This window comes from Pongo abelii, chromosome 3 (genome assembly GCF_028885655.2).
Source record: "Pongo abelii isolate AG06213 chromosome 3, NHGRI_mPonAbe1-v2.0_pri, whole genome shotgun sequence".
In the NCBI taxonomy this organism is placed as follows: domain Eukaryota; kingdom Metazoa; phylum Chordata; class Mammalia; order Primates; family Hominidae; genus Pongo; species Pongo abelii.
In genome coordinates, this window is record NC_071988.2 from 145,734,284 (window position 1) to 145,758,545 (window position 24,262).

Sequence of the window (24,262 nt, forward strand, 5' to 3'; positions counted from 1 at the left end):
TTGAATGGCCTTACTTGAAATTGCTGACACAGATTTGGAGTACCCATAGAGCTACCAGCTGAACATCCTTATTCTATTCTCCCAGTTAGTCTCAGGACCTTACATCTTCTCTAATCTCCAATAGATCCCCACCATTTTCACTGTCAGCTGATGACCTTGATTTATACTTGACCAAAATTAAGTTAGGTAATCATAAGCATCCTCCATGCGCCCCACCAGCACATCTTCACTTACTCGCCTGTGCCACCCATATGCTCTGCTTCCCTCCTTACATTATGTAAACTATTTTTCTTCATCTAAGGCCAAGCTCCTCACCAGTATAATAGATTCTGTCTCTTCTCACTTATTTTAGGTCTCTTTCCCAGCAAAGTGCCCCTTGACTCATTCTAGTTTTCTGCATCCTAATTTTCTCCCTTTAATTGAATCCTTCCCATTAGAATACATACATGCCTTATTTTTCATTTTAAAAAAGAAAGTGCTTTTTTTTTTTTTTTTTTTTTTACTCTATAGCCAACTCTAGCTATCACTCCACTTACCTGTTTACCTTTACAACAGTATTCTTTGGAAGGGTTTGTACTCATTTTGCCAATCTTCCCCCTGATCTCTTAAACCTACTCCAATCGATTTTTCAATGTCATTCTACCAAAATGCTTAATGCCCCAAGCTCACCAGCTATCAGGTTGCTAAATCCAAGTCAATTCTTAGACTTCATCATGCTTTACCTTAAGCAGCCACAGTTGGTACCTTATCTTTCTTGGAGCATTTTGCCATTGGCTTCTGGACATCACTCTGTTGGCTCTCTTTCTACTTTTTGGGCTGCTCCTTCTCAACCCCTTTGTCAGCTCTTCCTCAACTACCCTACCTCTAAGCAATGCAGTGCTCTAGGACTCAGGCCCTGAACTTTTCTGAAAAGTTTTCAATACAGTAATGTACTTTAAAAATTATCTGTGTTACCCATTCCTTAACACCAAGATCAGCATCTCTATATGGAAATCTAATGAGCAACTCAAATTTTCAAAGCTGATATACTGGTTTATTTCTATTCAAAAGTCCACCCTTTCTGCCATCTTGTTTATATCCCATGAATTGCTCAGACAATGTAGTATATAATCAAATTTGTATTTTAAAAAGATCACTCTGTTAATGCCATGGATTAAAAGAGAATAAGTGCAGATTTGAGAATGTCAGATACAAAGATAAGAAAGTTGTATGAAACCACTTAGGAAGAGTATTTTTAAAAGAAAGTAGTTGAAAACACTTTTTTTAAAGTTCATGTTAGATCCTCACTTCATTACACAACAAAATAAATCTCAAATGTATTTAATAATAAGATGCAAAAATTAAATTATTAAAACATATTAAAAGTATGCTGTATCTAAACAATGTGATTTTATATTCATTTAAATATAATGAAATATAATATTTCCTGTTTGGGCACAGTGGCTCATACCTATAATCTCAGTACCTTGGGAGGCTCAGCAAGAGGATTGCTTGAGGCCACAAGTTTGAGACCAGCCTGGGCAACATGGTGAGACGCCATCTCTGCAAAAAATTTAAAAATTAGCTGGGTGTGATTGGTATGTGCCTGTAGCTTTAAGTGCATTGAAGGATTGTTTGAGCCCAGGAGCTTGAGGTTGCAGTGAGCCATGATTGTGCCACTGCACTCCAGCCTGACAACAGAGTAGAACCCTGTCACTATATATATATATATAAAATTAATATATAAATATATATACATATATTTTCTGAGAATATTTAACAACACAGAAGATAACATAAATTAAGAAATAAAAGATGCAAAATTATATGTTGCATATTTTATATTAATACAATATTTTAATTTTTGTCTAAAAAGATTAATTGAAAGGTACAAATTAAAAGATTGTCTCTAGTTAGACTTAATTGGGTTTCTAAAAAAATTTCTTTTTTCTATTTTTTTAACCAGATTTTCTATTTTGAGTTTGTATTACTTTTACAATTGAAAGTTTCCATTATTTCCTAATAAGGGGAATGATTTCTTAGAGGAAAGGAAATTTTTTGGGCATATAAAATAGAAATATTCATAACAATGAGTAAATCCCCATCATTATTCTACCTAGACTAATGTTATGAGCAGGGTCTTCTTGTGTTAAATGCTAGCAAGAAGAACTGAGGCAAACTTTTGAAATGACATGCTTAGGGAAGATTTATAATCAGTGAGTTAAGATGTCTACAAAGTCCTGGATAGGATGCTTGTTAACTAGAATTTTGGGTACAATGGAAGATTCCCTCAATCATTCTATGGACAAGAGAATGAATGAAGGAACATCATAAGGAACACAAAGTGGAGAAGTTTTCTCTGCCTTCAGGAGGGATGAATACAACCAAAAATGCCAATCTAAATTCATTTCCTTCAACTTGAAACAAAGGTCAGTATTTGTTATATATTAGATTCACAGAAATTAAAGACAGTTCATTTTTCAAACTAAGATGATAAGGAAAATTCTGGAGATTGGGAAACTCAATATGGCTCTCCCTGGGTTTGAGGCAGGAGAAAATCAAGAGACTTACTTCGGGTTATTCATTTATGAACGAATATTTTTTTCATTCAGGCAATCCTTCAATGCATACTGCCTCCACATATCTGGAGACATTACGGAACAAGTAGAGAGACATAATTTAGCAATCACTAAATATTCATGATGAGCAAATAATCATGGACAAATTTTATTTTCCTCTTTATGGGAGACTAAACAATAATCTCTAGTCATTTCTTATTTAAATAAAATTTTTGATTTTGTCCACTCTAAAATTGTAATTGATAAACTACTAATACAGATGAGGCTACTAATTCATATTATCTAATACAGATTTTATAACATATCCTAGATTTCTTGTCAATACCCTGTGAAAAGAGCTCATTTTCTCTAAAATAGAATTAAATCTACCATATTGTAATTTATGCAAATATATTATTCTGTACATTCCAGCTTGACCCTGGTCTGCCAAAATAGAGATGCTGAAAATCAAAGTGATGAGCCACTATCACCAATTGCAATAATTTTTACTGAATGCACTTAGAATTCCTGGCCCATCTGTGTTCTGATTGCCAATACTCAACCCTTTCCAAAGAACTAAGATTAGGCTGTTTAGAGAAAATATACCATCATGGGGAAGCCAGGGACCAAGGAAAGTGCTCACTTTTAGTCACCTCTTCCAATCATGGCATATTCTTCCTTTCCCTCCCTGTTCCTGCATCCTGCAGCAACAGGATTCATTATATTATGTATAGATTTTAAGTTAATATATCTGTTTACAGATCTGGTCATCATGGTGATAGGTGCCTTGGAAAATAAAGGAGATGTTACCAGCCGTAATGTTGATCCCTGACTTCAAATCTCCTATCATGCCAACAACATATCTTATCAACACTTGCCTCTAAACATAATACATGTCCTGACAATTACCACAAAAGTTCTTTGCACATTGACTTAGATCAGTAAGATGAGTAAAAAGGCTTTCCAATCTCAGGAATTCTGACTTTCAAAATAAAATTCAATAAAAGATCTCTAGAAACTTAATTTAAGTAATTTGGAACACTGAATAAAATTTATTCCATAAAATATGCTGTGGCCACAATTTCCTAAATGTGCTCTAGTTGGAAATTTTTTTTAATCTTGAACTTTGGATGAGGTCCTTTGATCAAGGAAAGACTAGACCATATGCACACATAAGAGAATTCTCTAAAATTACAAAAAATAATAGCAAAAAAGGTTAGGGCCTTTCTTTCTCATTCTTTGGGTTTTTGTGTGTTTGTGTGTGTGTGTGTGTGTGTGCTAGCCAAAATTCTAGGAGCATGAAGAACTTTAAGCCAAAACATAAAATCAATGCATTAAAAAATGAAAGCAAACCAAAAAAAAAAAAAAAAAAGGAAAAGAAAAGAAATCCCCAAACCTTCACAGTCGGAAAAGTATTGACTTGGCCTTCCTAAAGTGTTGTCTTGACCTAAAGTACATCCTGTGACTCATATTCCAATTACTGTTATAGTTTTTCTGGCCCAAATTGCCAGGAGGAAAGGAAGTACTCCTATACTTATGGTGATTAAATGCCCTTAGTATACACAATCTTGTAAAAGCTGCACCCTGAGAAACATACAGTGTTTTATATTTCTTTGTACCTGTTACACTTTTATGAATCCTTCTTGGAATAAAAGTACATTCTGTCACTATTTGAAAAAAGGATCTAAGTAACAGTAACATTACCAGTGTTGAAAAATGTCTTATTTTCCTTATACTCACCATAATGCTGGCTTATTTTTTTTTTTAATGCCATTGTACTGGGTCCTTACGGAAAACACATTAACTTCTATTTGCAAGCAGGTGAGAATAATAGTTTGGCCCATTATTTGCAGGAGATTCAACATTTGTTGATTCAGAAACCATTTCTGAAGGCTCTTCCAAGAAAGCAGCTTGGGGACTGTCATGCGGAATTTGGAGCTGCTCACAGGTAGCAAAACCATATCAACTTCAAAATGCTTTTTGTGAACGAAGATGGAAAATTCTATGAGATTAAAAGTTCAAAGAAAAATTTTCCAGCCATTTCCAATTTTAGATACCCTTTATCATAATCACTTAATTGATAGGTTATGGATATTACAACATGGATTTTTCCCATAATTTTTATTATTTTTATATTATAGAAATGCCTAGTTTTAAAATATTCTCATAGAAAATTATCACAGAAAATAACAAAAACAAGAACAACAAAGAAAGATCCTTCTTTTATTAAAAGATTTCTGCTGTAAATAGAAATTATACATTCACTCAGCTTTCAGAAGTTCAATTTATATGCAGTTGTTTAGCAAGGCACCTTTTGCACGGATCACTGTAAACATTAATCTTTTAAATTAGATCTCTTCCATAATGATAGCTTGCACTTAGATACTTTAAAGTCACATTTTCAAAATAATGTGTTCATCTTTTTTTTCAAAGCCAACTTTTCTATTACTAAGAAACATTAATTATTTTCTTTTAAATATTTTCTTGAATATTTTTCCATATATCTGTTTGGTTCTTTCTAAATGGTTTCATTGTCACCAAGTGGCTGTCTGGAATAGATTACTTTATCAAGCAGCAATATGTGAGTTATCACTCACAAAATAATCTTGGGAGTAGAAAAACCTACTTAGCTAGGAGTACAGGGTTACCATTTTTTTGTTGTTGTTGATAACTCTTAAAGCAAACTGAGAGTTTGTAGAAATTGAGGAACCAAGAAAGTTTAAAAAACCAAAAACATATATACATATATAGGTTTATAATTTTATATACCTTTATAAACATATATATATGAGGTTTTTAGCAGTTTTTCTGTCAACTCCTCACAGCTTTCTTTAACATAACTGCTGCTACGTTTTCATCCCAGCAGTACAAGAAAGGAAGAGAAGCAGATGAAGGATTAGTTTCTGCTATACTCGTGAATTTTACAGGCTTATCCCAGACATGGAGATGCAATTTGCCTTTTATCTAAATCAAAACTAGTTTGACCATAACTGTTATTGGCTGTGTAACAATAAAGAGGCCCTGATTACCTTTTTAAATTTTTTAACAAGTGTAAATGAGACAAAAATATAAACTGATTTGAGATTTTTATTTTTAAAAATCCGAAAGACACATATTTCTATGATTTGTACGAGTAGAATTTCATTGCCAAAGTCTCTGGGTTACACCTCGTTATTGGTAAGATTTTAATAAACAATTTTTAAGGGGAAACCACATATAAGTTGGCAAGATTTATGCTGCCCCACAAAAGCTATTCTGCCTTCAGATTCTGAGCCAGGCCACCCCTTGAATGTCCATTCCAGTATGAAATGGCTGTCATCAAGCATGATGAGTAAATAAAAGCCTGTGCATTTACTGCAATATTAGGAAATTTCCTATCATCCTGGACTTAACAAGGGTGAAATCTTTTTGGAATATCTTCAGTGTGCGCAGATCTGGAAATACTATCTCCTCTTAGGAATGAGCTGAAAGTAGGCCAGTAATATGTTGGAGGGTGAGAGGCTGTAAACAAGGATATAGTAAGTTTAGAAACAACAGGAGAGGTGAGTGGATAGGGCTATAAGTGGAGTTGTCATTTCTACACACATCAACGTGGGAAGTGATCATCCTAATAAATCCATTTGTGAAAATATAAGGAGAATTTTGTTATTACACATTGCCAGTAAGTAATCAAACTTATCTCCCCCAAACATATTTGATGTTTGCTAAAGATTTATGTAAGTTATGTTAAAATATTGGTAGACATTAGATTCTCTAACTTCCTTGGCACTTAGAGTTAAATATTTAAACAAGACTCAGCAACTTCCAGTGTAGTTCCTAGGCCATCAGCCAGGTTGTGCAACTCAGCAAAACAGCATGCACTTTTTCCTTCTGGCTTTTTATTTTTTCCTTTTCTTGTTACTGCTTTAAACCACCCCATGTAACAGCTTGTTAAGGGCTTCAGGCTAGTTGGTAGGTGCTAGGTAATGTAAAAAGATTGATGTCTACCCAGAGAAGCTTGTACAAAAAGATACTCCAAAAAGATGATACTATCTATTAACTGTCAGCTGGTAAGTTCTTTTTATTACTCCATTGGCTATAGGTGTAACAAATATTTATTTTCCATTGATTATTCTTTACTAATAATTATGTTTGTCTCAGATGAAGCATTTCGTACTTTGATATTTGATGATTATTGTTAATTACTTATCGAACTCTGGTCTCTTTCCTTTTGATTGTAATATATTTTCTGACATTAGCAATAATAAAAATAACTAACACAGTGGCTCCATGTGCCAGGTTCTCTTAAAGTGCTTTACCTTATTAATTAATTTAATCCTCCTTCATCAGAACTTTGGGAGCTAAGTACAAATATTACCCCCTGTTTGCAGTTGAGAAAATGGAAGTATGGAGAGGTTGAGTAACTTGTCCAAGTTCACACAACTTACAAGTGGTTAAGTCCCAAATAAAACTCATAAATATTCAATCATGTTAATAATTTATTAACACTATCAATTACTTAGAGATATTATATAGTTATCCCAACTTATATTTAACTAAGACATTGTATTATATGTTGCTACCATGGAAAGACCATTATATTTGAAATAATAATAAAAACCAGTAGCTATATAAAATATTTTTTCTGCTAAGATTTTCCAAGTGTTTTACACATATTAACTAATTTGATCTTCACAACAGCCCTATGAGGTAAATTCTATTAAAATCTCTGTTTTGTAATAGAGAAATGAGGCACAGAGAAATTAAGTAACTTGTCCAAAGACACCCAGCTAATATGTGGCAGTGCTGGAACTTGAACCAGGCAATTTGGCTTGACTCTGTTACTTAAGTCTGTTGTGTTTCTCAAAAGCCAAAGGAGCTATATTCTCAGTTTAAATTGGGTAATTTCATTCCAGCTCCTGTGTTTACTTCCACTGACATTTTTATGTAATGCTAGTGGTATGTCTTTATTTGTATATGTCCAATGTCTAACAAGTCCTTGCCATTCATTAAGCAATCAGTAAATATCTAAGTAAATGATATGTGATATATGTGATATGATATGATTTGTCAAAATAATTTCTGCATTGAGAAAAATAGTGCTTAGACTGACACCACAATGAATTATCTAAAATCCATATAAAGGAAAGTTACTGAATGGCTACATTGAATGCTTTCTAAAATTTCCCATTTCCTAGTGGTTCTTCTCCTGCTTGTTGGACCTGGATTTTGTATTCCTTTAAGCAGAAAGTGTTCAGAAATTTTACTGAAACTGTGCAATTTGGCTCAACCACTGATTCAAAAAATTAGCAGCATCTACCATGGGATGCTGAGACCAATGTCAAGGTCAAAAGCAATCCCTTATTCAGTAGGTTGTTTTGCTTTCCTAATAAATGCCTCTTATATTCCTTTTGAAGGATGACTGTAAAAGCAGAAATTTGAAAATTTCACAAGATTCGTAAGATAAATTCTTTTCTTAAGAAATCACTTTAGACTATAAGCAAGGAGAAAGCTCTAGTAAGGCCAGTCTTAAAGACTCAAGATTTTAAGATAGTTTAGATAAGGTTTGAATAAGCAGCCAAAAGTTCCGAACCAGAATTCCAAGCCTGTTAGTAATCATAATATTATTTAGCACTTAGATAATTCTTTGCAGGCAGTAACCATTAATCATTGGTATCCCACTGTGTAATATGCACATTTTAAGATTATCATTTTATAGAGGCAAATATTGAAGTTGAGAGGTGAAAGGTACGTTCAAGGTCATAAACTGGGTTATTGCTTTAGCCAGAATTTTACAGGAAGTTTTTCTGGCTCTACCCCTATCATATTCCACAAGCGATTACCTTACTTTTGTGCCAGGATTTTTAAATGTAATTATCTGAATACACAAAGTCAGTCAAACTGCTTGCAATACTCAGGTTGTTTACGGGAGACAGTGTGAAAAGGAACTATAAGACATAGGTCTTATACTCAAACACATGCATCCTATGGAATCTTGGACAAATTTCCAATTATTCTTGAGCCTCAATTTTCTTATTTGCAAAATAGACTAATATTCTTTGCCTCTTGGGGACTTTTGAGAGTTAAATATAATAATATGTATGGATAATTATTTATAACTCTAATTTTTTGAGTGTACACTTTATGCAAGTGTAAAAATCCTCAGCAATTTATGTTTAACCTGATTTTATATGTATATTCATTTATTTATTCAATAGATATTATATTAGATGCCTGCAATGTATATTGTCTCATAGAGTAACAACTAAAATGAACTTCTTGGTCTTATAGTGCTCACAATCTTTAAGGAAGGGGGCATAAAATAAACAAATAAATACATAAATAAAGTGAGGTATAAATTCCATGTAAGATAAAAGTGGCATAAATTTCATGAAAAAAACAAGTAAGAACATTAGGAAGTGATTTGGATGGGGTATGATTTTATTAAGAGTGGTCGATAAAGTTTACGTGTAAATATATTTGAGGAAAGACATGAAAGAATTGCAGGAAATGGTTTTGTGACATTGGAGGAAAGGGACATTTTAGGTAAAGGGAACAGCAAATGCAAAATCCCTGGGCTTGCTTAGCTTTTTCAGAACTAGCAAGGAATGGAGTTAGCAAGGAAGAGATTACAAAGGATACAGGGATATCAGATTACACAGCATTTAAGACTTTGTGGGTTGTGGTAGGAATTTTGGATTTTACTTGTAAGACTATAAGTAAAAGAAGGCTGGGCGTGGTGGCTCACGCCTGTAATCCCAGCACTTTGGGAGGCCCAGGAGGGTGGATCACCTGAGGTCAGGAGTTTTCGAGACCAGCCTGACCAACATGGTGAAACCCCATCTCTACTAAAAACACAAAAATTAGCCAGGCGTGGTGGCACATGCCTGTAATCCCAGCTACTTGGGAGGCTGAGGCAGGAGTATCACTTGAACCTGGGAGGCAGAGGTTGCAGTGAGTGGAGATCTCAGCCACTGCACTCCAGACTGGGCAACAAGAGGGAAAGTCTGTCTCAAAAGAAAACAAACAAACAAACAAAAAAGGAGACTAAAAGACTTTAGCAAGTTTTGAGCAAAAGAGTAATATGATTTGATTTATATTTTCTGGATGTTTCCAGAGGGCCAAAGCTTTGTGCAGGGTCTTTGTTTGTAGCTGACTTCTTGTCTTTGGTACACAGGTGGGTATGCTAACGAAGTACTTTCGGTGTTGAAGCTTTGGGGTGTCATTCACTAGGTGGTGCTTAGGCATAATGGTCAGTCAGCAGGCTCTTGCTCTGTCTTGTGGCTCCCTTACCTTTCCCCACAATTGCAGCCATGCTCCCTATCAATGTTCTGAAAATGTGGGTTCCTCCCCCACTTGAGAGCTGGCTGTGTTCATGGCTTGGCACTCCCGGGCTGCCCACCACAACTCTGGGGCAATCTCAGGGTTTATGTTCCCTCCCCAACTTGGAGACAACAGAGGAAGGGACCTTAGCAGTGGTTGTGGTCAAGGGTCTTTTACTTTTCTCTTGGGGCTCCACCCCAGAGAGATGCGGAGCTGCAACCAATCAGCACAAATGACACAGGAGAGAAGGCTGCGCTGTGGGTTTCAGCCAGAGGGTCAGGAGGTGGGGAGAGTGGGGAAGACCCTGCCTGCTGATTTATATTTTAAAAGGCTCATTCTGGATGCTGTATTGAAGATAGAATATAAGCAAGGGTGAAAAGGAAGACAGTGTAGGAAGTTATCTCAATTGAATGATTGAAATAAAATGTCAGCAGTGGGGATCAGATTCGAGACATATTTTGGCATGGCTGGCATATGATACAACTTTAGTTTAGATAAGATTAGAAATGAAGTTAAAATTTAAGTTGTCAGTGTGTCGATATATTAAAAATCATGGGATTGGATGTGATCACCGAGAAAAGTATAAAGAGAGAAGATAAATATGTGAGAAAAAATAAAAAGCCCTAAAGTACTGCAGTTTACCAAGGACAACAGGAAGAACCAGCCAAGAAGATTGAGAGGAACAAAAATGAAGATCAGAGCAGGACAGGGGAAGCACTGTCAACAAGGAAGGAGTGGGCCTGGCGCGGTGGCTCACGCCTGTAATCCCAGCACTCTGAGAGGCCCAGGCGGGCAGATCACGATGTCAGGAGTTTGAGACCAGCGTGGCCAACATGGTGAAACCCCATCTCTACTAAAAATAAAAAAAAAATAGCTAGGAGTAGTGGCAGGTGCCTGTAATCCCAGCTACTTGGGAGGCTGAGGCAGGAGAATCGCTTGAACCAGGGAGGCAGAGGTTGCAGTGAGCCGAGATTGCAGCCACTGCACTCCTGCCCAGGTGAAAGAGTAAGACTATCTCTCAAAAAAAAAAAAAAAAAAAAATAAGGAAGGAGTGATCAATGACATCAACTGCCCCTGAGCAGTTGGGTAATATGACAAATGCTTGACCATGTGATTAATCAATGTGGTGGTCATCAGTGACCTTAAAAAGAGGAGTTACTTCTTTTTTTTTTTTATCATTAAACAAATGTATATATTTAGTTTACGTTTATAGGTCAACAATTTATGTGGGGTTGGGCCAAGTTGTTCTTGTGGCTCACTCACATGTTTGGCGGTCTGCTGACTGTTGCCTAGGGCAGCAAGGCCATGGAGTTATGTGCACAAAAAAAAGAGTTCTGATGGAGATGTGTAGATTAAAACCTGGTTGTCTCTTATCTGAACTACCGCATTAGCCTTCGGTCTTTCTCTCTCCAAGGCATTCTCCATTCTGCAGCCAGCATTACTTTTTCAAAAGAAAAATCCAGTGTTTCTTCTGCTTAATAATTCCAGTGCTTTTTATCTCTTACAGGACATTTATACAAAGCTATAACCTGTTCTCCAAAACTCTGCCCTCTGGGATTCAGCCTCACTGGTTTACTTTAGTTCCTTATACTTCTCCCTTCCCTGGGGACTTTGAACTGCATGATACATACTCAGAGTATTTCACAGAATTGCAATTGTACATTTTTATGTGATCATGTAATTAATGAGGATCTTCCCTGATTGAAAGCCCCATGAAGGTGGAAGTCAGCGTGATGACTTTACTCAACATACGTCCTCACACTAATGTCGTAATGCATTATAAGGGCTCTATAAATATTTTTTGAGTGAATGAACACAACTTGTTTTGTAATTCCTTTTTTACATATGAACTATAAAATTCCTTTTAGAATCCTGAGGATAATGAATCTTTGACAGGAGTATTAAATATGTATTGTAATTAGCTATTAAATCTCCATATTAAAAAATATCTTAGAGAACAACAGAAACATCCAGATCTTCCTTCTTTAAATTTGTAAAGTAAAATGTTAGAACATGCTTTAAAAAAAAAGTGAATCATCATGAATGCTTACTTTTCACATGATCATTGATAATTCTCATAACATATTGGTTTCTACATGTACATGGCAGGACTGATTGTTGTGGACCAAGAAGTATAGGTAAGAAAATACCTCGCTTTCTTTATAGCTTTCTCAGACTACTGCTATTATTATTCTACTTCTAAGGCCAGCCTCCCAGTAGGGTTCTCATCTATCAGAACTTTTTTAACCAATTAACCTTTCTATTTAGCAGGAAAAAAATATATGAAACATTTAAGCAGATATGACTTTTAAAGATATTGTATAAATTTAATATAGCTTATTTGTCATGAAGCCCATAAAACACTCTTCAACCTTTATATGTTTATAATATAAAATCAATGTGAAAGAACAAGTATTTTATTAGAAAAGTAACAATAAAACCAAATTATAAAAAGAAGACACTAAATAACTATCTAGTACTAAGTATTTGGCTAGGCTAATTTCCTACAGACAATAAATATCTACTATGTGTACCTACCTCAACCGCATCCACTCAGCAATATCTGTGAATTGACTGGGAAGACATATTAAACTGTGCTGCAGAATATGTAAGAAGCAGAGTCAAAGTATTAGATAGTTTGTTCAGAGTTAAACATACATATAAAAGGACAGGGTTCATTTAGTCTTACCTGTGAATCTCTGAAAGTATCTAATTTATTGTTTTTATTAATAAATATCATGCCCAGTGTGAGGGTTAGGGGCAAGAGGAAGGAATTTAAATTCTTAGAACACTTTCGAGAATGTTCCAAGAGAAACCAAATACCTCAGACTATTTAGAGACAGAAGTATTTTGCAGTGAATGTGCTACAAAAGAACTTATTAAAGTAATTACCTTTACTATACACTGATTTCCATAGCAACTGCACAAATTTTGATTTCCTTGAATTGATATTTAAGATTGTTTTGAGGAGCAAATTATTTCTCTGGTTTACTCATTCCTTTAATGCCCTCACCAACCTTCACCCACTATAGTGGAAAAAAAAATAGGACCACAAACTTTGTGAAGTTGGCTACAAATAACTGATTTTTTCCTTAGTACTATTCTATGACCTGTGTTAATTTGTTTTCAAACCAAAAAACAGTGTTCTATGGAAGATTTCAGATAATTTCTACAAACTCAAGTTCATGGTTTTACATATAGATATGATATGTGATAAGGTAAACACAGAAGTCATAGAGGAAATCCAGTGATTTCAGATGCTCCTGATAGGCATGCTTCCCCCAGTCTCATCATGCACGCTTGAAGCCACCCTTTTTCAGATCAACTGCCTGTGAAAGATTTTCAGAACTCTGAGCCATTACTAAATGACCATGGAAAGAAATTAAGCAAAGAAAAATTGGACAGACTTTCAGGAAAAGTTTCCTAATTGTGAAAACTATTAAAATGTGGAATAAATATCCTCTGAGGGAGAGGATGGATGCCCATCTCTGAGGCTTTAAAAACAGGATTTGACCAACACTTTGGGAAGAGAAATGAGGGCAATATTCATTACTTGGCAAGGAAGTGAGCTGGATGACATAATGGTCTTTTTCCTCTTTCATGCTAATGCCTCTTTGATGTTTCCATTTAAGTAGTAACTTAGTTTCAAAAGCAGACATTTTAATGTGGGAAGAGTACTCAGGTTTCAATGAAAATCTCACCAGAAAAAGTCAGGAGGCCACCATTGACCCTGTACGTGGATTACTTTTGTATTTGACCACGTAAGACAATTGGATGGGCACCTAATATAGTTCCTGGTACACTCCTATTGTGGTTGGTCTTCTTTATCTGTATGTCTATCTTGTTCAGTCTGCGCTTCAGCTTTGCAGGAAAATAGAAATATTTTTTCTGTGCTTGTTAATGCTAACCTTGGTGTCTACAACTGCATCTGCTGCCTTTACATGGGACTGCCAACCTTCTGTTTTTCTCAACCTTCTGTTTTATGGGTGTGCACACCCATAAATCCCCTGTGGCTGGGTTAAGGGAACATACAAGCAGCTCTTCAGCATTAAGAATGTGATGGGAGAGATTGAGGTAGATTTGAATTGTCATCATCAATCAAGGCCAAGGAGAAGGCTGCTTTCCAGGATGTACACATGGCCTCTGTTTGCTGTTGCTGTTTTGCTTCTTTTAAGAGGTATCTAGCGAGAGAAAGTGTGAGGATTTACACATGAAACATTCCCACAGTGAATTTCAAGTGACTGAATAAAAATGTTGTAAGTGGATTTTATTGAATGTGAAGGTCTACCCTTTTTTTAAAGGAATATATTTTTAACTTATTTATTTTTTATTTTTAAAATTCCACTCTTGATTTTTATAAGCTACCTTGTTTGATTTCTTGTCGTAAGCCAGTTGTGGATGATGCAAGGATTCCCAAGCTTTCAGCCATCGGTCCCTTATCCTTTTCTGACTAGATTACAGGAATGAAATTGTGTAAATACATAAACCCTATACTTTTTAACTATTTAATAATTAAAACTGAGATTTTAGTAACAATACTTTGGATATTTCTGGATAGTTAATGTAAAATTAACAAAAAACCTGCTTTTATAATTAAATAGTATAAATGTATATTACTGTTTGCTTATGTTTTATACCTAGGTGAACCAATATATGTATGTCTGTTTCTACTGTCACTTGCAGCTCAACAGAACTCTGTAATATACATGAACAAGTTTCTGGAAGTTATGAGGTAAGTAACTGCTCATGTCATATTCTCTTTCTTAGAGTTCTGGAATCAGGAGAACATCTATCACGGAGCAAATACACTTCCATTCAAATCGGAGTTGGCATATAACATATACATTATATGAAGCAATAAACAACTGTTTTATATGGCAATAGTCTAAATATAACATGGCTCTGCATTTTGGGGCATGCCAAAATATATAAAATCCATGATAAATTCTCAGCTCTCCTGAATCTTCCCATCATACCACTAAGAATTTCATAACCCAAAGACCAAGATAGAAAATATGTTTTCGCAGAGACTAGGGTCACCCCAGAGTAAAACTTTAAGTGCAGATTACCTCAGATCCCTGCAAAACTGATCTGCCTCTGAGAAAAGAACTAGCCAAAATATTCTTTTTCATGACGGGTTGAAGTTCAGGATAGAAATGTAAATGTGTTCGGACATACTGAGAAATAAATCACATTGAAGAGATGGAGAAAGGAGTTGCTGGAGGGGCAAAATGAAAAGGCAGATGCTAAGGAACTGCACAAAAAGAAAAAATGTATCCTAATTGGGGCAGTGTGAACTTGTCAGATAGAGAAGAAGCATGAAGTCATAAACTGCTTGGAGAATTATAGCAGTATCTTGACATAGTAGGAAAAAGGAAGCTTATGTGTACTCAAGATCTGAATTCAAGCCCTGGCTCTATCTCTTACTGGATATGAGATGCTGGACAAGTTACTTCTCTATTTCAATTCTCTCATTCAAATCTATGAATTCAAAAATTTGAATTAAACACCAAAGCCCCCTTTGGCTGTCAATTTTAATCTGCAGTGACATCCTGGCAGGTTGAAATTTAAGACAGTCATTAATGGATAATAAACAAAGACCATTTGTGTAGGAGTTTACCCCATGTGTATGGGTCTTATTCTTAGTAATTTGGGAAAATATAGAATGTGAATGGGGCAATCTTGAATTATGAGGAGGAGCTCATTTTATCAGGTAAGATCCCAATTTTCAAATCAGTACCTGAATGTTGCTTATTTGATTAAACTCTGGTATACAGAAAGCATTAGCTTCAGCATTATGCCTCTACTATGTAGGAAAAGAACTAAATTAGAAGGAAATAGACGTTTGACTGACTTAGAGAAATACTGAAAGAGTGGATTGATGATGCTTTCCAGGACCATTTAATTTGACTGATCTAATAAAAATATTGGCAGTAATGAGAGTCTTCTGAATTAAAACCAGCCACGTTTTCTCATTAATATATTACTATTGGTGAAATTTTGTTTTAGATGGTCTTCCAAAGCAGGAAATATTTCCAATATAATTAATTATCACAGGCTGGGCATGGTGATTCACACCTGTAATCCTGGCACTTTGGGAGGCTGAGGTGGGTGGATCACTTGAGGTCAGGGGTTTGAGACCAGCCTGACCAACATGGTGAAAGCCAGTCTCTACTAAAAATACAAAAATTAGCTGGGTGTGGTGGGTTACGCCTGTAATCCCAGCTACTTGGGAGGCTGAGACAGGAGAATCGCTTGAACCTGGGAGGCAGAGGTCGCAGTGGGCCGAGATTGTGCCATTGCATTCCAGCCTGGGCGACAGGAGCGAAACTCCATCTCAGTTAAAAAATATATATATCACAAAAGGTGGAAGATGGGATTGGTTCTCTTCACTCATTTTTTCAAGCAAGAGACTTCTCAACTGTATATATTTGTATATAATATGTATTATATATATATATATGCCTCTAAATTAGCAAATTAAAGATTTAGCAAAGTACAGGTGTCCCAGCTTTCTGTATGGGACAGCTTTCTGAATGTCCCAGTAATGTTTCAAAGGTACTAGTTACTTCAGTGGGTAGAACCTAGTGGATCAGAGTGCAATTATGTGTTCAATTCCAATGAATTCCTATTAATTTCCTGACAGAAGTAATGCAGACACTACTGGCCTACCAGAGTGAGGGCAAAATGTTATCAGTGGTTGTTCCCCTGCAGAGGAGACAATGGCCTGTTTCCTAGGTTGGCTTTGAGAAGTTTAACTGCATGGACTTAAGCTTTCAGAGCCAAGTTTTGACTATATTGTAGCTGTGGTTCCATAGCATCTTCCCTTTAGGGCTTGGCTGTGAGGCAAAGTCTTAATGTAAGGCAAAGTGAATGCAGGATGCTTTTGACATAAGGCTGATATTTGTTGTAGTGACATTGAGGTAGGACTGGTGACATTCCCTTTACTGCTTATAATCTCAACAATTCTTTTGAAAATTCTCTGGCCTCCTTTCTTTAGTTAGAAACATTTTCCAGCTGGAAGATACATACAGTGACTTTTTCGTGTCATCCTGCTGGTTTCTAAACATAATGATCAGGCTGACGTCTATGACATGGTTTATTTAGTCTTTTTCTTTGATTTTTATATCTTGTTTTGTGCCTGTCTTACTTCCTAGTTCAGTGAAACAAAAAAAAAAAAAAAAAAAAAAATGTCCTGGCCAGCGGCCATCTGGTGAAACAGCTGCTTTTGGCTCTGGGGAACCTGCAAGTGGGACTGGGAAATAGAAAATGGAGTTTACTACTCCTAAGACCCAAAGGCTCCTTTTGCTATTAATAGATCAAAACGAGCTTTAATTGAGGAAAACTAAGTTGAATGTCTTTCACATTCCTTATCTTTACTGACATCATTTCCGCATTCGATGCTGTTAGCCCAGCTCTCCGTAATTTGGTTTCCAGATAAGATTCCTCCTTCTTGATTTCCTGCTGATTACTTCTATGGGTTCTCCTAATCTATTCCCTTTAAAATGTGCTACTCTCTACATTTTATCCTTTTTCCTTAGTCTCTTATTTTGCTTCATGATCTGTTCTTTAAGCCAGCAGTCTTCAAACTTTAAGCTAGTCTCTCAAACTTGGCTGCATTTATGGGACTTTCTAAATCGAATGCCTGAGCTACAGCTCTGAAAATTCTGATTTAATGTTTCCAAGGGTGGGGACCAGAATCTGTATTTTTAAAATACTTCACAGATGATTCTTATGAGCTTTAGGTTTGAGAATCACTACTTTCATAAATTTTATCTATGCTCTCAGCTGAAAGACCATTGGTTTCTGAGTCTTTACTCTCTTTTTATTAACTTTCATTTTAAGTTCAGGGGTACATGTGCAGGTTTGTTACACAGGTAAACTTGGGTCACGGGGGTTTGCTGTACAGATTATTTCATCACCCAACTATTAAACCTAGTACTCATTAGTTATTTTTCCTAATCCTCTTTCTCCTCCCAGCCTTCACCCTCCAATAGGCCCCAGGGTGTGTTGTTTCTCTTTATATATCTATGTATTCTCATAATTTAGTTCCTATTTATAAGTGAGAAAATGCAGTATTTGGTTTTTTGCTCCTGCATTATTTTGCTAAGGATAATAGCTTCTATCTTCATCCATGTTCCTGCAAAGTACATGATCTCATTCTTTTTTATGGCTGAATAGTATTCCATGGTGTATATGTACCACATTTTCCTTATCCAGTCTACCATTGATGAGCATTTAGGTTGATTTCATGTCTTTGCTATTGTGAATAGTACTGCAAGGAACATATGTGTGCATGTGTCTTTATGATACAGTGATTTATATTCCTTTGCATATATATCCACTAATAAATCAAATGGTAGTTCTGTTTTTAGCTCATTAAATCACCATACTGTTTTCCACAATGGTGGAATTAATTTACACTCCCACTAACAGAGTATAAGCATTCCTTTTTATCTCCACAACCTTGCCAGCACCAGTTATTTTTTTACTTTTCAGTAATAGCCATTCTGACTGGTGTGAGATGGTATCTTACTATGGTTTTAATTTGCATTTCTCTAATGATCAGTGATGTTTAGCTTTTTCTGTAGCATTGTTGGCAGCATGTATGTCTTCTTTTGAAAAATGTCTGTTCATGTATTTGTCCACTTTTTAATGGGTTTGTTTCTTGTAAATTTGTTTAAGTTTCTTATAGATGCTAGATATTAGTCTGAGTCTTTATTCTTAACCCTGGCTTCTTATGTAATCTTCAGACCAATACCTCAAATTTTCTAAGAAACATTTCACTTGGATTATCCACGGTCATTTCAAATGCAATATAATCAATCAAAATTATTCAACTCTAACTCTTCCATCCACAGTCTGTTTCTTCCTTTTCTCTTACTTCAGATAATGCTTCTTCCTATACCAAGGGGGACACCTGGTTCATTTTCAGCTTCTTGCTCTCCTCATTTTTGTTTTTTCCAATTAATCATCAACACATGCCCATGATGGTTAATTTTACGTGTCAACTTGGCTGGGAAACAGTGCCCAGATATGTGGTCAAATATTATTCTGGGTGTTTCTGTGAGGGTGTTTTTGGAGGAAATTAACATTTTAGTCAGTAGATGTTGAGTAAAGCACACTGCCCTGCATAACGTAGGTGAGCCTCATATGATCAGTTGAAGGCCTGAATAGAACAAAAGTCCAACCTACCCTGGGCAAGATGAAATTCTGCTGGCAGACAGCTTTCAGACTTGAACTGCAGCACTGGTTCTTTCTGGAGTTGCCAGCCTGCTATTTCACCCTGCTGATTTTGGATTTGACAGCTTCCATAATCATGTGAGCCAATTCCTTAAAATAAATTCCACCCTCTGTCTCTTTCTCTCCCTGCCTCCCACACACATACAATTGGTTCTGTTTCTCTGGAGAACCCTAATACATGCATCTATTTAGCTCATAACTCTCTCTTAAATCTCTCTTCCTTCCGTTTCTACTATTTCAACCTTGGGTTTGGCCTCTATCAGTTTTTGCCTGGAATATTCTAACTGGCATCTCACTGCTACCAATCTCAATTGCATTCATCGGTTTTCCACATTGTCTTGAACATGACCTTCCTACATCAGTAAGTCTGTTGATAGTGTCATCCTACTACTATGTGGAAACTTTGGGTGTTTCATTGATGTTTCCAGAAGGATTAAACTCTAAATTCTTTGTACACAAGATATTTCATAGCATTTCACATTTATGTTAAAGTGTTAGCCTCAATTTCCAACCCTCCTCTTTTTATACCAATACATACATACATACTTCTCCAGCCAAGAAACCATTTATATTCCCTTAACTTAGAATGTGTTCTTCTTAATTCAGTAACTGCGTGTGTATTTTATCTTGGTTGCACTTCCCTTGACTCTAATCTACACAATTAACTCACTCTCTTCTTTCAAAGCCAGCTCAAATATCACACTTCCTTGGACCTCCTCTTCCTGGAATTACGCAGATAGCAATTGGCTTTTCCCTTTAATGCTCCTATAGCACATCTAAGAGCATAATTGAGCTTAATGCTTAACATGTATTAAACATTTCTTAAGAATGAGACAATGCATTAGCTCATTTAATCATCATTATTATCTCCATTATAGGAAATTGAGATTTGGAGAAGTATACCAACTTGACCAGGATCACACAGCAAGTAGATGGCAGACATAGGGATTGAATGACTCCAAAGTCTGTGCTCTTACGCACTATACTAAATTGTCTTTAATGCATCATCTACTACATTGCATGTAATTATTTATTTGTAGAATATCTTCTGACTCAACTACAAGATCCTGCCTATAATGCCAAAAGTCTGACACATTAAATGAATAATTGGATTAATGATAATCTAAAGTAGAATTGAGGTATTTCTGTAATCTCTATTGTGAAAGGAAAATAAAAACTGGGACCCCATTTCACTATGCCAAAAAGAAAAAATTAAGCTGAAAGCTGAGTCATGCAAGAAACTGACTTTGCTTTTGTTCCTAAGCAGATAGCTACAGATAAAAGGTCAAATATCTCCACTCTGTGTTCACCTTATGTTGTGTAAAATGCCAATTTACTGAAGGTGAGACAAATACATAATTGACTATTTCCATACTACTTCTTTTATCTTGCAACATGTGGATTCAGTAATGTGACCAGACCCTCCCTATTTCCCCTCCAGCCTGCATTTCCTTTTCAAATATTGAAGCCTTCAAAATCATCATTGGAGAAAGGCACAGATCTGTCTCCCGTGCATCCTCAGCCTTGACCAAATAAAGTTCTAAACTGATTGGGATTTGTCTCAGAAACTTTATGGTTTACACTATGAAAGTTTTCATGTATTTAACTTTGCTTTACAAATTGCCCAAATTTTAAGGGTTATGTAGAAAAGTAAATATTGTATGTTAAATCATGTTTTATTCTTAATCAACATAATTAAAACATTTTAGTGATAGAAGGAAAACTTAAGGTCATTTAATATAATTCACTCATTGCAATTTTTTACCAGGTAAGGGCTGGAAAAATAGAATTATTCAGTAATAGTTAATAGATGGTAGGTCAAAGCAAGAGTATCTGACTTTCCTATATCTAGACTCTGTTATCCTTGACTTATAATTTTAGAAATGTGCTATATCCCTCAAATTTTGGGTCTCACTAACATATTGCTTTAAATCTTAAAACTCTGTTAGAGCATCTTTTATGTATATTTACTTGTTACACAGACCTTATAAGAAAACAAACTTAATTTAAAATACTTGCAGTTATTTGCCTCCTAAAATCTACTTCAGAGTTAACTTTTCGAATTTTTTGTTGAATATCACATTAAGAATGTTAGAGAACATTTTTTCATGTGTCTGTTGGCTGCATAAATGTCTTCTTTTGAGAAGTGTCTGTTCATATCCTTTGCCCACTTGTTGATGGGGTTGTTTTTTTCTTGTAAATTTGTTTGAGTTCATTGTAGATTCTGGATATTAGCCCTTTGTCAGATGAGTAGATTGCAAAAATTTTCTCCCATTCTGTAGGTTGCCTGTTCACTCTGATGGTAGTTTCTTTTGCTGTGCAGAAGCATCATCACTGGCCATCAGAGAAATGCAAATCAAAACCACAATGAGATACCATCTCACACCAGTTAGAATGGCAATCATTAAAAAGTCAGGAAACAACAGGTGCTGGAGAGGATGTGGAGAAATAGGAACACTTTTACACTGTTGGTGGGACTGTAAACTAGTTCAACCATTGTGGAAGTCAGTGTGGTGATTCCTCAGGGATCTAGAACTAAAAATACCATTTGACCCAGCCATCCCATTACTGGGTATATACCCAAAGGATTATAAATCATGCTGCTATAAAGACACATGCACATGTGTGTTTATTGCAGCACTATTCACAATAGCAAAGACTTGGAAACAACCCAAATGTCCAACAATGATAGACTGGATTAAGAAAATGTGGCACATATACACCATGGAATACTATGCAGCCATAAAAAAGGATGAGTTCATGTTCTTTGTAGGGACATGGATGAAGCTGGAAACCATCATTCTCAGCAAACTATCGCAAGGACAAAAACCAAACACCACATGTTCTCACTCATAGGTGGGAATCGAACAATGAGAACACATGGACACAGGAACGGGAACATCACACACCGGGGACTCTTGTGGGGTGGGGGGAGTGGGGAGGGATAGCATTAGGAGATATACCTAATGCTAAATGACGAGTTAATGGGTGCAGCACACCAACATGGCACATGTATACATATGTAACAAACCTGCACGTTGTGCACATGTACCCTAAAAATTAAAGTATAATAAAAAAAAGAATGTTAGAGAAACCACATCTGTCATATCATACAAAAAAAACCCTAGAAGTTGTTTATTTAAATTTTTATGTAGCCAAAATCACATTCATTATTCACTTTAAGATATGATAATGTCTTTTTAATGTTCAAGGCCCTGCTAATTTCACAATATTTGCCAAATGGCTAACTGATAACAAAATAATTCCCACTTCCACTGAAGGGGTTAGCTACCTACTATTAAAACCCATCCCATTGCCACAGGCTGAGAAAAAAACAAAGCCTACTGCTACACTTGCAGACAGTAATGTTTCAACCAAAGTAACTCAGATTCCTTCTCTAAGTTTTAAATTTTGGTCTGTCTTGCAATGAAAATTCATAAACTCTTTCCCTTCCAGAAATACCAAGCACAAGTATCAAATCATTCTGTTTAATTCCAGCTGTGGAATTCTGTTATTTTCATGCAGCATTGGCATTTACTCTGCAGAAGGTAGAGGGTAATTGCTTAATAAAGAAATTCCATGAGTTGAGTATTTCTTTCTATATATATATTGACTACAGCAATCTCTAGGCTGCAGGTTAATTATAAGAAATCAACAGACATGCCAAGTTAGTGGCCCAAGTAACCTATTTCTCTTTCACTTTTTCTTTCCAGTTAAAAATTACAAAGCATACACAAAGGATTTCTCTGGGCTTAATACAAAGCCCATGGGAAAATGTTGACATTGGATATACTACTTTTGGGATTTTTTTTCGTCACACCATACACTATTTTACACAATCTTTTCATTATTCATCTTGCAAAACATATCAAAAACCATTACATTTCCCTTTAATTCTGAGCCAATCATTTTGCTCTTCTAGGACATTAAACACATGAAAGTTTTAGCTGGGGTTTATTTATGCATTCATTTCTTTGGTTAAAAGAAAATCTGTGAAGGAACTTCTGAGCTCTCCTTTCACAGCTGAGATTAGAGAACCAAAACTCTGAAGCAATGAAATTTATAGAACTATAAATCACATTTCATTTTTGGACCCTGAAAAATTATAGAGATCAAGAAGTCTGATGAAGCAATGTTCATTACTGGTTCACAAGAACCAGTCTGCTTATGTTATCACAAAACTTTTTGCGGTGCGTTAATGGGTCACCCAGGTGACTTTATGTTCACACATCACTTAGACAAAGTAAAGGTTAAAGACAACAGATATTACTGGTGTGAGATAGTATGCAGGCTGAAAATGCAGTCCTATTTCTTTGAAAATCTTTGCCTCCTCAAAAAAAAAAAAAATGTGAAAAGCAGCCCCCAAATGGTTCTGCACTCCAATTTGATTTTATTTTAGAATTGCTTATGTTACTAAGATTTATGAGTGTTGCTTCTCGTGAAAGAATGGCATATCCTTCAGCTCTTATTGTGGACTTTAATGGAAATAATGTGCTTTTATGGAATAAAACCTCTCTGAAGCCCTGCCTAAAACTGTTTCAAACCAGAACCTCTATACTTTGTCTGGAAAATCACTAACAGGGACAGACAGAAAGGGAGCAAATCCGTTTTTTCCATTTTCTGTCTGAAACTTCCTGTGCAACTTTCTTACTAGGATTTTTATTCCATAATAGCTGTAGAATATAAGTGATTTGCATTTTAGAAAATTATACTGTGTGATTTTTCACATCCTATATCTCCATTTCAGTTATGCATTCAACAGTTGCATTCCACATGATAATTTAAGGAGCTGTCAAAAAGCAATACTTTTTACAGAGAAAGACATAAAACTGTAGTCAAACCTTAATTACTCAGTGAAAGACACGAGGGGGCTGATATTCTGAAATAATAGATAGCTCCAAATATTTGACATTCATAAGCTTATTATGATTTCATGCAGAAGATGTCCCTTTCAAGTGAAGTTTAAATTAGGTAGTTAAATGTAGCTGATATTTCCCAGATACAGCAGCAGGGAGCTAGGGTAGAAGCCTTTGGCTTGTACTGGATAGATAGCATACCCTGCAATGTGCTACCTCTGCAGACAACTGAGAATTGAGTGTTCCTCAAAGATTTTCTTCACTATCCTTTGCTTCAAAATATTCACTTCCAATGCACAGTATTTTCAATCCAAACTAAATTCT

General features: G+C 35.7%; 1 long non-coding RNA gene across 3 annotated transcripts in view; it reads left to right on the forward strand.

The window, feature by feature from the left end:
* The first annotated feature begins 2,280 nt into the window (after positions 1 to 2,280).
* LOC129059071 (uncharacterized) overlaps positions 2,281 to 24,262 on the forward strand; it is a 109,683-nt gene continuing 87,701 nt past the window's right edge. Inside the window, exons 1-3 of one of the 3 annotated variants that reach the window (XR_008524746.1) lie at positions 2,281 to 2,408; positions 4,391 to 4,485; positions 14,481 to 14,571. This is a non-coding gene — a long non-coding RNA (uncharacterized LOC129059071). Of the gene's footprint in view, positions 2,409 to 4,390; positions 4,486 to 6,361; positions 6,587 to 14,480; positions 14,572 to 24,262 lie in introns of those variants that run through there. The other 2 variants (XR_008524745.1, XR_010139882.1) reach the window with 2 other exon arrangements.